At 43.8% G+C, this 14,359-nt stretch overlaps 1 protein-coding gene and 1 long non-coding RNA gene across 2 annotated transcripts in view; one reads left to right on the forward strand and one right to left on the reverse strand.

The window, feature by feature from the left end:
• Mvb12b (multivesicular body subunit 12B) overlaps nt 1–14,359 on the forward strand; it is a 141,279-nt gene that overhangs the window by 17,138 nt on the left and 109,782 nt on the right. The gene's annotated exons all lie outside the window — the stretch shown is intronic.
• On the reverse strand, nt 4,107–14,359 carry LOC150065965 (uncharacterized). Its single transcript, XR_016534999.1, has 2 exons — nt 14,191–14,359; nt 4,107–4,465 (listed from the first exon to the last, which is right to left on the reverse strand). It is a non-coding gene; the product is annotated as an uncharacterized LOC150065965 (long non-coding RNA).

A 14,359-nucleotide genomic window follows, 5' to 3' on the forward strand; every position in this document is an offset into this window, starting at 1 on the left:
TGTCACTTCCCAAGTGTTTAAAAGCTGAAAATATTTGAAAACTGAAAGAACAAGGGAATCTTTCTTTTGACAAAGAGTTGGATCTTACCTGCTGCCTGTCTTCAAAGCCCCATTGGAATGTATAACTTTCCATAAAACAGAATCATTAGTTATGGCTTTGTGCCATAAAACTCTTGGGGAAGCTAATAAAAACGTTCCTGACTTGAGAAGCCAAAGTGTCTTTTGATGAATTAGGTCTGAGGCAGCACATCGTTGTGAATCAAGGCAGGGTTGGGATGTCCGGGTCTAGGAAGATGGAGTTCTGGGTCCCTTTCCTGGGAGCGCTGGAAGGGAGTTCGAGCTCTGCGTTTGGTCCTGCCATTTTCCTGTCCATCAGTATCTGTGACATTCAGTTTTTACCTCTGGGGTCATCATAAGCACTCAGAGAGTGGGTGGCAGATGGCCTTTGAGAGTTTGGTTTTCTGAAAGTCTTGGTAAGCCTGACAGGGGCACAATCCATCCCTATCATTTTCTCCTAACATCTAGCTCAGGGCAGAAGAGCACAGTGTCAAATGAGTAAAATTAATAAGCACATTTCACGATCATGCTGTACCATGCATTTTAGTGGAAGGTGAGCAGGGCAAGGGCTGGAGCTAGTGCGCCTGGTAATTATCCAGCCTTCAGGGAGAGCGGTGGGAGCTCTCTCTTTGTTCTGGCCCCTGGTCTCTTCTCAGATAAACATCTTATTCCCCAGAGGTCTGGCCCCAAGTACAGTGACCCTTCAGTCCTGAGTGTCAGGCACCAGCTGGATTGCTGGCCCTGCATTTCACAACTGTTTTAAAATAGGTTTAGGCATTCCTGGCTGCTGGAAGAGCAAAGATACCAAAGGTTCATTTAGAAACACTGAATTTACACAACTTCTCTTCTCTCCAGCCAGGCGAAGCTTTTTCGGCAAGGGGTGGAGGCTGCAGATTATTTGGTAAACTTCTCAATTTACTATCTCTGTCTGTGGTCTTAAATTGACTTGGCCTCCTCTTTCTTGAAGTCCCATGCTCAGATCTCAGGGTGGCCAGGATACAAATCCCCACTGGCAGAGGTCAGCAGGGCTTGTGGTCCTTGTGATCCACAGTGTCTGTCATAATGACTCTGTGTGGCAAGAGCCTGACATTTGTCAAAGGAAACATGAACAGTTGCATCATCGGTGCATGGTCGGTTTTTCAAGAATTGTGAGGCCCCAAGAAGTACCTTGTGCTACAAATCCTCCTCACAGAATTTAGCTTTGATTTCCGGGTCCCTCAAGAGTGGTGCCTTTCTAAACATGTGTATGCATAGCTGCAGTAATGTATCCGAGCCCACTTTTGTAGATTTCCAAGAGGCTTCCATTCTTCTCCCTCTCCCTCTCCCTCTCCCTCTCTCTCCCTCTCCCTCTCTCTCTGTCTCTTTGTCTCTGTCTTTGTTAAAATAAAATTACTCATCCTTCCAAACCCAGTTTTCCTTATTAGGACTTTCCCTGAGTGGAGCTTGTTTGTTTGTTTGTTGGTTTTGGGGATTTTTGACCTTTGACTTTTGTATTGGACGTCCTGCATCCTGGGATGTTGACTTCCATAGTAAAAGGTCAAAGGAGGATGGATGAGGCCAGAACTCAATCTAGCCTTGTAATTATTAGGTGGAGCACGGGAGAGTGAGGAAAGGATTCGGAGGAAAGGGTTCTCAGTTTAATTTGTGTTTTCAGGCATTTGCATACTGCTTAGCAAGGAAATAACTGGTGAGTTAAGACATTGAGTTGCTGGTCCCACACTGAGCCCTTAACTGAGAAAGGGGAAGGAACCCAGATATACATTCTTTGGCAGAAGGCAAATTGAATGCTGGGAGCTGGGTGGGGAGAGAGGAAGGTAGGGATCAGGGGGACACAGGGTTTTCCTGTGGGCAGCTGAGTGGACACATATTCTAGGGGCCCAGGCACCCAGGTAGGTGAGGACAAGAAGACAGAGAGGGTTAATTTGGGACATGTTGGTCTGAGGCCTGGGAGAGGGCTGCAGTTCATCATCAGATATGGTGGACTGGGTACAACCCACCCACCCAGAGAGAGAGCACACAGAATTCGGGCTGAGCCTGTGCCCACTGTGGATGGGTGGAGAAAGCAACCATGCAGGATTAAGGTAGCAGCTATGAGAAAAAGTTTTTATTCTGTCAACATGTGTTGCCTAAAAGTCCCTGATTTGGCCTGGTGACTTGGCTCTGGTTAAGGAAAGAGGAGCTGCTTTGGGATAAGGAAGGGTCTTTGAGATGCAAGATTTTGTCTTAAACATGCTTTCTTTTCAAGATGGGAATTAAGACACTACTTACATTATTCAAGAAATAGCAGAGGGTGTGAGTATATTTTGAGATTACTTGTGTACTGGTAATCTTATTTCAAAGTCACCTTCTATAAATACATTTTACTCTGTTCAAACTAGCCAATCATGAGAAGGTTGTGAACCTGAGCTCAACCAATCTAATCAGAGCAGCAGGGCCTGCTGTTAGGATAAACAGGGAGCACCTGCCTGTGTGTTTGGATTTGGGCTGCTGGTGCAGTCTTCTGCAGAAGACTGAGGCAATTGCTTCCTGAGATAATCTGCCTCCCCGAGACAATTCTTTATTTTCATGTCTATAATTATGACTCCAGTGGTTCTTGGAGAGCATATTTATGACACAATAAGAGGCTGAGCACGAATAACCCTTGTGCTTGTACTGGATCTTGAACTCAGGGCCAAGAGCTCTTGCCTGTCTTTTTTACTCAGGCTGCTGTTCTGCTGTGGGAACCTCAGTTCCATTTCAAACATGGCTGCCTCTGAGGAAAGGAGACAAGGGGAAGTAGCATCTAGACATCATGTGACCTCTTGAGAGCCCTCTCCTCTTTGCTCTTTAAGCAAGTTTTGCTTGTGGGAAGGAACCCACAGTGAGGGCAAGTGGACACATGGGGAGAGATGGCTGTCTCATGAGAGAGAGGGATCAGGAAGCAGAGCCCTGTCAGATAAAAGCTTTTGGAAGCAAACCTTGATCGGGGCATCTGACTATCACATTACCTCCCTGGACAGCATGGATTTGTTGTCCTGAAAGCCAGCACTGCCCCTCCCTCCTTTCTCTCTCTTCCCACCTCTTCTCCTCCCCTCCCTACCTCCCCCCGCCCATTCTCTCTTCAAATATTGAAACCCTTGGACCTGAACTTGGCAAATGCTAGTCATTCTAGCTACTCAAAAGGGAGTTCTTGTGAGGATTATAGTTTGAGGCCAACCCAACAAAAAGTTGATGAAACCTCACCTCAACTAATAAAAAGATGGACATGATAAGGGCATGCCTGTCATCCTAGCTATATAGGAAGCATAAATAGGAGGATCAGAGTCCAGGCTGGCCTGGGCAAAAGTGTGAGATCATATTTGCAAGATACCTGAAGCAAAATAGGGGTTGGTGGGGCTATGGTTCAAGTAGTAGAGCACCTTCTTGGTAGGCACAAGGTCCCAAGTTGAAATTTTAATACCTCAGAAAAAAGAAGCAACAAAACCTTTGGACTTGTATAACCTATATGCCCAGGTGAGTTAGGAATTTTCTGGATAATGAGAGCTCAGCTCTTGAGCTGTCAGATATGAGGGTCGGTGGGAAAAGATGAGTAAAAGAAAATGAAAGGAGTCTACTTAAGCAGGCTTGCACTTTTATATAGTGCTCAAGGAGTTAAAAGCCCTGATAAGCACTTGGGAGGAGGGGAGCCGTATCTTGTTAACAGCATATGGTAGATATCAAGTGGAAAGCTTGAGCCACAGCCATGCAGCTGGTCTAATGAGTGCAGTCACATGGATCTCCAGAAAGCTGAAGTTGTGGTGAGAGGTGGCAAGGGGACAGGAAAACCACGCTGGGCCTCCCGGCTGGAGGACAGTAAGTGCCCGCCCATCCCCCCACAGCAGGTGAGACCAGGGCAGCAGCAGTGACTTGTAGTCCCTGTCCCCTCTGCACATGGTTCCTTCCTTCCTGACTAGAGAAATCGCCACACGCAGACTTGGTTTATTTTCAATACCGCAGCTTGTTTGGCTAAAAGGCACCAGGTGTTCCTCCTTTTTTGTTTTGATAGAAAACATATTACACAGAGATTTACTAAAAACATGGAAAATGCTTTTATGATCAGCCCTCAGGCCTGTTACGGGTGGCCTGTGTTGGCAAACCTCTGTGACGTGTTGGGTGCAGGGCTGGTCGTGAGAGGATGTGCACATGGCCCAGCGAGACAGTGCCTGGCCTCCAGGAGTTGGGAAGATGCCCAGACCAGGAATCTGGATGGCTCTGTAAGGAACAGTGGCTTCCGGAGCCTGGCTGTGGAGGTCTGGCCTTGTGTTCTGGGTTCTCCACGCCCCCAGCCTCGCACCTCTCACATCTCTAGAGCCAGCAGGGACCCAAAGTCTTCTGTTCTCACTCTTGGTTTCCTCCACACCTTCCTTCTGTCCGAGGCCTTTAGATAGGTCTGTTGGAATAACCTCAGCTTATTAGATTAGAAATGAATGAGGGGGAAGTGGTTTAGGTTTTCTTTCTTTTATCTTAGATTTACATGCACTGGTAAAAGTAATGCAAAGAGGTCCAGCTTATGCATTTACCCATTTACTCAAGTTTTCATATAGTCGCACAGCCACAATGCCACCACTGTATTGGTATGGACACAGTGAAGGTCGAGTGTGTTTCTGTTTTACCGCATACCTGAATCTTGTGCTTATTACTGTGTGGTATAGGAGAGGATTGCTACTTAAAAATGAGTTGTTACTCAGAGTTGCCAAGAGAAGTAGTACCATGCCATGCTGTGCAGGCATGGGAGAGCCTGGGCAAGAGCCAGTAATGTGGTTTGGGTGGGATTTTATTATACATCACTGTTGAATTTTGTCAGCAGTGTCAACTGAATGATCACATGATTTTTTTTCTCTATCACATTAATATGTGGGTTGATTGATTTTGGAGGTGCAGGGAGAGTCGTTTGAATTTTGAATGTTGAACCAGCCTTGCATTCTTAGAATGAATCCTACACGGTCATGCTATATGATTCTTTTGTTTGTTGCTGAAATCATTTTGCTAATATTTTGCATCTCTATGAAGGGTGTTAATCTGAGGTAGCTTTTTTTTTGTTTATGTGTGGTGTAATCCCAGAAGGATTCTCCACTGTGCCTCCTGGGTCTGAAGATTTATGCTTTGAATGTTTTTAAATTTCAAATTCAATTCCTTACTAGTTTTAGGCTATTCATATAACCAGTTTTATATTTGGTGACTTGTAGTCACTTTTTTTTTCTTTTGAGGAATTTGGTTTGTTTCCTCTAAGTCACTTGTAGAATTATTCATAGCATTCTTGATGTCTTACAGAATCTGTGATGTTTTATATCTATTTATCCATTTACCTATCTATCCATCTGTCATCCATTTATCGAGATAATTCTATCTTCTTTGTCAGATTTCCAACAAGTTTGATACTTGTATTGCTATTTTCAAAAAAAATCAGCCATTTGTTTTGTTTTCTCCATTGTTTTGTTTTCTCCATCGTTTTTCTGTTTTCCATTCCAATGATTTCTGTTCTTTATTATTATTTTCTTCCTGCTTCTACTAGGTTCTTGAGGATGATTACTGGTTTTAGATTTTCCTAATATTCTTTTGGGGGGGGCTGTATTGGAATTTGAGCTCAAGGCCTTGTGGAAGGCTAGGAAGATGTGCTACAACTTGAACCATACCTCCAGCTTCTCCTCATATGTACATTTTGTTTTGTAAATTCTCTTTCAGTGCTACTTTCATTATGTCTTACAAGCTTTCATGTTATATTTACATTAATTCCTTTTAATATATTTTTAATTTTCCTCTTACACATCTTTGACCCATAGATTGTTTTTTAATCTCTAAGTATTTGGGGATTTTTCTGTAACATTTGTATTAATTTCTAACTTGATTACATTGTGATTGGAGAATACATTCTGAATTGCTTCAGTTCATAAAATTTGTCGGGCTGGGCGTTTGGCCTAGTGGCTTGTCTAACATGCACGAAGACTCAGGTTTGATTCATCCATAGAAAAAATCTGGGGCTTAAGTAGCAGAGCTGTAGCCTTGAGAAAGCCCAAGGACAGTGCTCAGCCCTGAGTTCAAGCCCCAGGACTGGCAAAAAAAAATGTATAGAAGTTTCTATAACCCATATATAGGTATATGTTTTAAGGATACTTGAAGAAAACATACATTCTAACGCTATTGAGTGGCATGTTTCCTAAATGATTAGAATCTATTAGCTGCTAGTGTTCTTGTGTTCTTCTGTATGTCCTTGTTGATTCTTTTTGTCCACTTTGGTCAATTTTTGAGAGAGGTTTGTTGAGGTCTCCGACTGTAAATGGTGGGGTTCTCTTTCTTTTTATTTCTTTCTGATTTTGTTTCACATGTATTTTTCAGGACCGCGGAATGGTGCTTTCAGAACACTATGTGCTCTTGGTGGACTGACTTTTATAATTACGTGACAGTCTGTCTTTTAATTTTATTATCCCTGAGGTCTATTTTATTTATTTCAATATAGCTAGTACTATTTCCTTTTGCCTAGTATAGCTTTACCCATTCTTTTACTTTCATCCTACCTGTTGCATCGTATTTGAATTAATCTATTTATGGACAGGTAGTAGTTAACCCATATTAATTATGTAGATATAGTTATGACTATATTGTTAACCATGTTTACTATAATCTACTCTGCCAATCTTTTAATTGGTGTATTTGTGTCACTTATACTTAGTCTAATTATTGCTATGTTTAGAGCTTATATTTTTTATTGTTGTTTAATTTCTGGTTATTATGTATTCTTTGTTTTGTTTTCTCTTTCATACATTTTTGTGCATTAGTTGAGCATTTGTTAGAATTTTGTCTTGGCTGTTATAAATGGTTATTTCTTCGTTTTTAGTGTTATCTCTGTATAGTTTTTTTTTCTTTTTTTAGTGTTCACACTAGGAATGAGGGGTGTGTGTGTGTGTGTGTGAGTGTGTGTGAGTGTGTGTGTATGTATGTATGTATGTGTTTGTGTGTGTTTCTGCTTATGTGTGTGTGTTTGTTTGTTTTTGGTACTGGCGTTTGAACCAGGTCTTGTTCACTCAGCTGACACTCTACTGCCTGAACTGTTGCTAGTTGTTTTGGAGATATATAGTCTAGAAAACTTTTCTGTCTGGGATAATTTCAAACTCCAGATCTCAGCATCCTGAGTAGCTAGAATAGTAGGCAAGAGCTATCAGCTCTTAAAATTAAATTTTTTTTATTAAAACAATTGTCTAGCAATATCATTAGGCCAATTCAAATGATGTCGTGAACTCTTACTCAGCTTTGTCTGCCTTTACCATCCCTCACTGACAATTCAAAATATTCTTAAGTATTTACTATATTAACACATATAACCATGTCAGGCCAGTGGTACAACTTTTGATTCTGCCATCAGACATCATTTAGGAAGTTCAAGAGGAAAACACATTTATATTTCTTGCTCATAGTTATTTTCTTACCATGTGTCTTTTCTTCTCTATCTCAAAATATCTTCATTTTACTTTTATTCCCAAAGAGAATGATACTGGCTGTAGAATGCCTAGTTGACAATTTTTAGCATTGGAAATATGATGTTGTGCTCTTTCTTATGGTCAGTACAGTGTCTACTGAGAGACCTGTTGTCATATGGGTAGTTTTGTCCCCACTCTAAGATGTCATTTCTTGCTGGGCACTTGTGAGTCATGCTTGTAATCCTAGCTACCCAGGAGGCTGAGATCTAAGGATCATGGTTCAAAGCCAGTGTGGGTAGTAAAGTCTGTGAGACTCTTATCTCCAATTAATCACTAGAAAACCAGAAGTGGCACTATGGATCAAAAGCCCTCAGACAGCACACAGGCCTGGAGGTCAAGCTCCACGACCTACAAGAAAAGAAAGAAAGAAAAGAGAAAGAAAGATATAACTTCATCCTCACTACTTTCCATTTTTGTCTTAATTTTTCAGAAGTTTGACTATAATGTATTTGGTTATAGATTTATCTTGTCAGATACTTTCTTTTTAGCTTTTTATGCTTTTTGCCAAATTTTGGAAGTTGTAGCAATTCTTGTGGAACTCCTATGACCCAATGTTGCTTCTCTTATTGTCCCCTAGGTCTCTGAGGTGTTAGTCTTGTTTTTGTTATGCTTTTTTCCCCCCATATTGTTCACATTGAGCAATCTCTATTCTGTCTTCCAGCTCATGGTTTCTGTCTTGTCTCTCAGTCTCTTCTCAAGCCTGACCATTGAGTTCATTTCAGTTACTGTATTATTCAGTTCTAAAATTTCAGTTTGGTTCTTCTTTATGTGCTTTGGTTTGGATGTAGTTCCAGTGTGTTCCCCCAAAGCTTCATGGAAGATATTAAGAAGATGGAAATTTGATCAAACTGAGAGGTTGTTTTTAGAGGTGGAGGCCATTGGGAAAGGCTGGGAAGTAGGTGAGGTCCTGGGGGTAGAGACATGTGAGGAGTTGTGTGGCTTTCTTTTACAAGAGTGAGAAAAATGGGCTGCAGGCATGTGTCAGTGGTGGATCCATTGCTTGGTAAGCTCAAGGCCCCGATGTTCCAACTCCAGTACCACAAAACAATAATATTAATACTGTGGGGAGAAGAAGGAAAAAGGAGGGGAACAGAAGATTTCCCCCCCACCCCCTCTCTCCCTGGTCTTCTGCATCACCTTAGGACTCACTAACTCGCCAGCAAGAAAGCCATCACCAGATGCAGCCCCTCAACCCTGGATCCTCTGAACCAAGAGCCAACATACACTTCTCAATAAAACTTACTCTGTCTACAGTATTGGGTTATCAACCATAGAAAGTGGACTACTTATGTGATGTTTAGTCAGAGTAGAGGGGTGTGGGTGCTAGGCTGCCCACTTGAAAGCTGGCCTTTGTGGGGCCTCTGTTGTTCTGGGTCCTGAGTCCACTGGCTGGTCTTGCCTGTTTGCTCGCCTTTCATGTAATGCCCTGGGCTCTGAGTTGTATTTAGTGGGTGAAACAGGGAAAAGTTGATGCTTTACTCTAATTTTATGTTAATTTAGGATTAACCAGAGAATGTGCGTATTTCTTAGCCCATCAGAAATCTTTCCAAAGCATCTATATTCAGCCTTCTGCCAGTATGTGCTCATTAATGACTTGGCAATGATTCAAACGGTGCCTCATGGCCTTCTTCCTTCGTTTTGGGGTTCGTGCTTATAGTACTAAAAGGCCATTCACAGGAGGGGCAGTCACGTGGGCCAGAAGAATGGTGGTAGTTGGAGCTGGGGACTTGAGAAGCAAGCTCGAAGACCTAGCTCACTATACCATACTCCAAATAGGGAAAAGTCAGGGGAGCAGGCAGCCGTCCAGTCGGCCCACTCCTTCCTCCACCCACACATCATTGTTAGTCCATATCTTTGGAAAGGCTTGTTTTAACTTCACCAGTATTCTACTGTCTGCTGTTAGTATGTCCACATCCTTCCAATCCTTTTTCCATAACATTCTCAAATACCTGCTTCCAGAGAGGCTGCATAGATTACTGGTTAAAAGCTTAGACTCTGCATTTCTAGGTGAATTCAAAGCTGTGTGGCTTTGGGGCAGTTACTTGGCCTCTTAGGGCCTTTCTTGTCTGTAAAGTGAGGGCTCGTCACAACTTTCTGCATGGAATTGTGGTCAGACTTCGCATTCTTGAAGTCCTAAGAGCAATAATGGACTGAGTGGTCCTCTTAGCTGCTCTTGCTATTTATATACTTAGATGCAACCAATAATGTCCTTGAACTGCTTTTCATATAGGAAGTCTTTTTCCATCATGACTTTGAACCCAACCTCTTTTTTTTTTTTTTTTTCCTGTGCTAATCCTGAGGCTTGTCTTCAAGGCTTACGTGTGGTTCCTTGGCTTTTCTGATCATGGCTGGTGCACTACCATTTGAGCCACAGCTTTATCCTGGCTTTTTGGTAGTTTATTGGAGATAAGAGTCTCACGTCCTGGTCGGGAGTTTGGCCTAGTGGTTAAAGTGCTTGCCTAGTATGCATGAAGACCCGGGTTCAATTCCTCGGTACCACATACATAGAAAAAAAAAAGCGGGAAGTGGTGCTGAGGCTCAAGTGCTCTAGCCTTGGGAAAACCCAAGGACAGTGCTCAGGCCCTGAGCTCAAGCCCAAGACTGGCAAAAAAAAAAAAAAAAAAGAGTCTCACGTCCTTTCCTACCTGGGCTGTCCTTGAACCACAATCCTTAGATCTCAGCTTTCTGGGTTGCCAAAACTACAGGTGTAAGCTATCAGTGCAAGACCAACCTCTTCTTTTTAGTCTACAGTGACTTACTAACCACTGTCCTGCAAGGAGGCCTGAGATTGTTCCTTTCAGTCTATGGAGAACACCCCTGTACATAAATGTGGGTGCATGCTGGTAGCTGAAAGGGGGTGCACATTGAAGAGTCTAGTAGGTTACTGCCAGACAGCTTTTGAAAAACACTTCACCATAAACAGCAAGCAACACTGTGACTTTGTCAATGTGGCCGAAAAGCTGCGGTGGAATGTTAAGGCCATGCTATGCTGTTAGAAGTAGAATCCGACTACACTACCACGAGACCGTGCACCTCCATATACAGTGCACTGAGGAGGACTTAGCATACCAACAAGCACCTGAAAAAGAAATCACATGCACACAGATTACATAGAAATGTATACATATAATATATAGATCATGGAAAATCTGAGGACAAAGTATAAAGAAATTCTTTGCAACTTATCTCTAAATCAGAACATAAATGTTTGTGTTCAAGTTTTTTTTTAAATACAGGGAAATAAAAAATTCTGACCCAAGGACAATAGAAATACTGTATATTTTTGTCTACCATTTCATCTTATTGATTTGGCCTTTTACATATCTAGATCTATATTTTGAAGTACAATAGCAGATGGAGTCCATCTTATTTATTCCCCTAAATCTGTGGCCATTCCCTAAGCACCTAACAACCTATGGGTTTGCTGTGCCCTGACCTGGGATCTCCTAACACTCAAGTATAGTCAGATTCTACGTCTAACAGCACAGCATGGCCTTATCCTACGCTAGCTTTTTTTTTTTTTTTTTTTTTTTTGCCAGTCCTGGGATTAAGCTCAGGGCCTGAGCACTGTCCTTGGATTTTTCTCAAGGCTAGAGCTCTACCACTTGAGCCTCAGCACCACTTCTGGCTTTTTCTAAGTATGTGGTACCAAGGAATCGATCCCAGGTCTTTGTGCATGCTAGGCAAGCACTCTACCACTAGGCCAAACTCCCGGCCCTCTACTCTAGCTTTTGTACTGTGTTATGACAAACTCACAGTGTTGTCCTTATAAGTTGAGGCCTACAGGCTTCACTTGATTTAGAAAGGAGTCTGGTAAAGGCATCGAGAAATCTTCTTGCAGGGTGATATGTGCTCAGGCCCCAAAGAGGGACATTTCCTAGGCTGTATTCTGTGTCATGAATCTATTGGACCTATTCCTCATTCTGTTTCATGAATCTATTGAGCTTATTCCTGTATTGTACTTTCAAATATTGTACGTTATAGCATGAGGATTTTGAAAAATTTGCAGTTGGTTGTTCCTTGATTTTCTAAAACTTGACGTTAAAATTATTTATATCATAGAAAGTAAGCCATTCTAGTGGCAGAGAGCATTCCCTACACGTGGAGCTGCCACCTCCCCTCATTCCTCAGCATTGCTGTCACCTGCAAAGGATATCCTGTACCCAGTAAGAGGCTGGCCCTCCCCCGCCAGTCCTGGGGATGTGTTTGACTTTGGTTTCCGTGGGTGTGGAGTTTTTTTTGTAGCTGTATCGGGACCTAGTTGACATTTCATAACCGCACAGAGCTCATGTGCATGAGGGCATATCTACTTGTTCTCCGTGAAACCACTGTCGCTGTGGCCATCGCCACAGGTGTTCCCTCACGCCTTGGCAGTGCTTCCCTCATGTTGCTAACTGCAGCCACAGAAAGCCACTGGCCACCTCTGCTCATGTGGACTAGTTTTCATTTTCTAGCTCTCTATTTTTCCTTTTAGTGTTTACTCTTGGTGAGGGGGAGGTCTGGTTTCTTTCAGAATCTTTTCCTTGGCTTTTTTTTCTTTTTTGGTCGATTGTGGGGCTTGAACTCTGGGCCTGGGTACTGTCCTTGAGTCCTTCAGCTCAAGACTACTGTTCTACCACCTACACCCAGCTTCTAACTCATTTTCAACTTCTTTTTAAAGCGGTACTGTGTTTCTTTGAACTCAGGGTTTCATGCTTGCTAGGCAAGTACTCAACTACTTTTTTCTCCCTAGTTGCTCTGGTTATTTTTGAGACATAGCCGGCTTGTGTGGGCCACAGTCTCTTCTTTATTCCTCCCACCATAGCTAGGATGGCAGATATAAGCCACTACACCCAGCTTTTCTATGGAGATGCGGGTTTGTGAACTTTTTTCCCCCTAGGCTTGCCCTAGAACCGTGGTTCTCCCAATCTCAGCCCTCCCCCCACCCCACCCTGCCCCTTGTAGTGCCAGGACCGACATGTCATCTGAGGTGCTATTAGCTGAGATGGAGTCTTATGAACTTTTCCCCAGGCTGACCTTGAACTGTGATCTTCCTGATCTCCACCTGTCAAATAACTACGATGACAGGTGTGAGCTATTGGTACTGGCCTTGTTTAACTCTCTAGTGGATGCTCAGTACCTCAGTAGCACTCACCAGGTGCTTATCTAAGGGGTGTCTATGGCTGAACTCATCTTCCATAGACCCCGGACCCCCTTGAGGGGGGTCCACACAGCTTCAGGTGCTTTGCCATCTGTGTTTGTGTGTGCACACACACACATACATACACACACACACTCACACACACACTCACACACGCACACCTCTCCTCTTCTCCTGGAGTTCTGTTCTGGCTCTGGGTTCTGATAACAACTCTGCTTTCTTCTGTTGCAGCTCTTAGCACTCATCCCAGCTGTGGGTGAACGTGTCTCTCCTTGTCACTGAGCCTCTGCAGGCCGTGGCCCAGGGGCCTCCACAGAGCTGTACCCCTGTGCCCAGCGCAGGGCCTGGGTGGGTCAGACTCCACCAGGCATGTGAGGGATGCTTTCTGAATCTAATCTGCTGTCTCTTTTCTCTTCTGCCTTTGTGTGCCTGGGATATTGGATGCCAACATCCAGCTAAGTTATGTTTGTGTTAAACATGAATTGAAATGCAATTACAGCCAGCAGTGTGGTTTGAGAGCTGAGTAATAGAGTAAATAAGAAGAGTGACTTAGCCACACAGGCCAGTTCATCTCCTTTGCGTTCTTGTCTCCTGTCACTGAGCATGACTCATGAACAGCACGGGTTCAGCTTCTCTTATGTCACTACACTTCAATTCTGCCTGCTCTCCTTGTCTTGTGGAGTTTCTTCTGAGGTTCTTCACACCAGGGAGACACTCAGAGCCTCCAGGGTGGTCATGGTGGAGAGATGGAGACAAGTGATATCTACACTGGAAGGCAGGGCCTGTACCAGTACGCAGGCTAGCTCCTTTCCCAAGTTTTGGGGCGCTGGGTAGGTTCACGGGGGTTTGGGATGACCCTAGGATCATCACTTTATAATTCTGCTAAGCTGACAAGCACAAACGTGACACAGTAAGGGGAATTGCCTCCTTGTTGGAGGCTTACCTAGAACTGGCACCGTTTGGTTGGGACTGCTTGGAGGTCAATTGCTTTAGCTCCAATGGAAGGGCTTCCTTCCTTTTCGTTCTTTACGCCTTGGGGGAACTGGAGCTGTGACTCAAGTGGTGGACTCCAGCCTTGAGCATAAAACCAAAATGATAACACGAGTTCAAGCATGCATGTGCGCGCGCGCACACACACACACACACACACACACACACACACACACACACACACACACACGCACAGAAGCAAAACATAAAAGACACTCAGATGTCCAGTGTCTCCAAGATCTCCAACTACATGTGGTACCTGCAAACGAGCACTTCTGTCGGCTTCCAGAGCTGCCTGGTCTTTTTGTTTTATCACCAACCTCCTGGGCCCAAAGGGGGATTCTGTCAAGCTCTAGAGTTGTATTAAGGCTCCGCCATGTGCTAAAATGTGTAGGTTGTGTGCTAGAATGTGTCTGATGGAGTGCCCACCCGAGTGGGCTCATACTTCCAGGCAGAGGGGGGCAGAACCCCCATCCGCAGCTTCCCCCCCATGCATCCCACCCACTCCCCTACCTGTGGTCGCCGTGCTCAATCCTCCCTTGCTCTGTTAGTCTCTCCCTTCTCCACTCGCCACAAAAACACCTTTTTGTCCAACACCAGCTCCATGGCTCCGGCTGGCCTCTGGATGCTTGTCCCCGATGGCTCCAGCTCTGCGCTGGCTCCAGCCCTTCTGACTGTCCCA

This window comes from Megascapheus bottae, chromosome 3 (assembly GCF_031878675.1).
Source record: "Megascapheus bottae isolate mThoBot1 chromosome 3, mThoBot2.hap1, whole genome shotgun sequence".
NCBI lineage: Eukaryota > Metazoa > Chordata > Mammalia > Rodentia > Geomyidae > Megascapheus > Megascapheus bottae.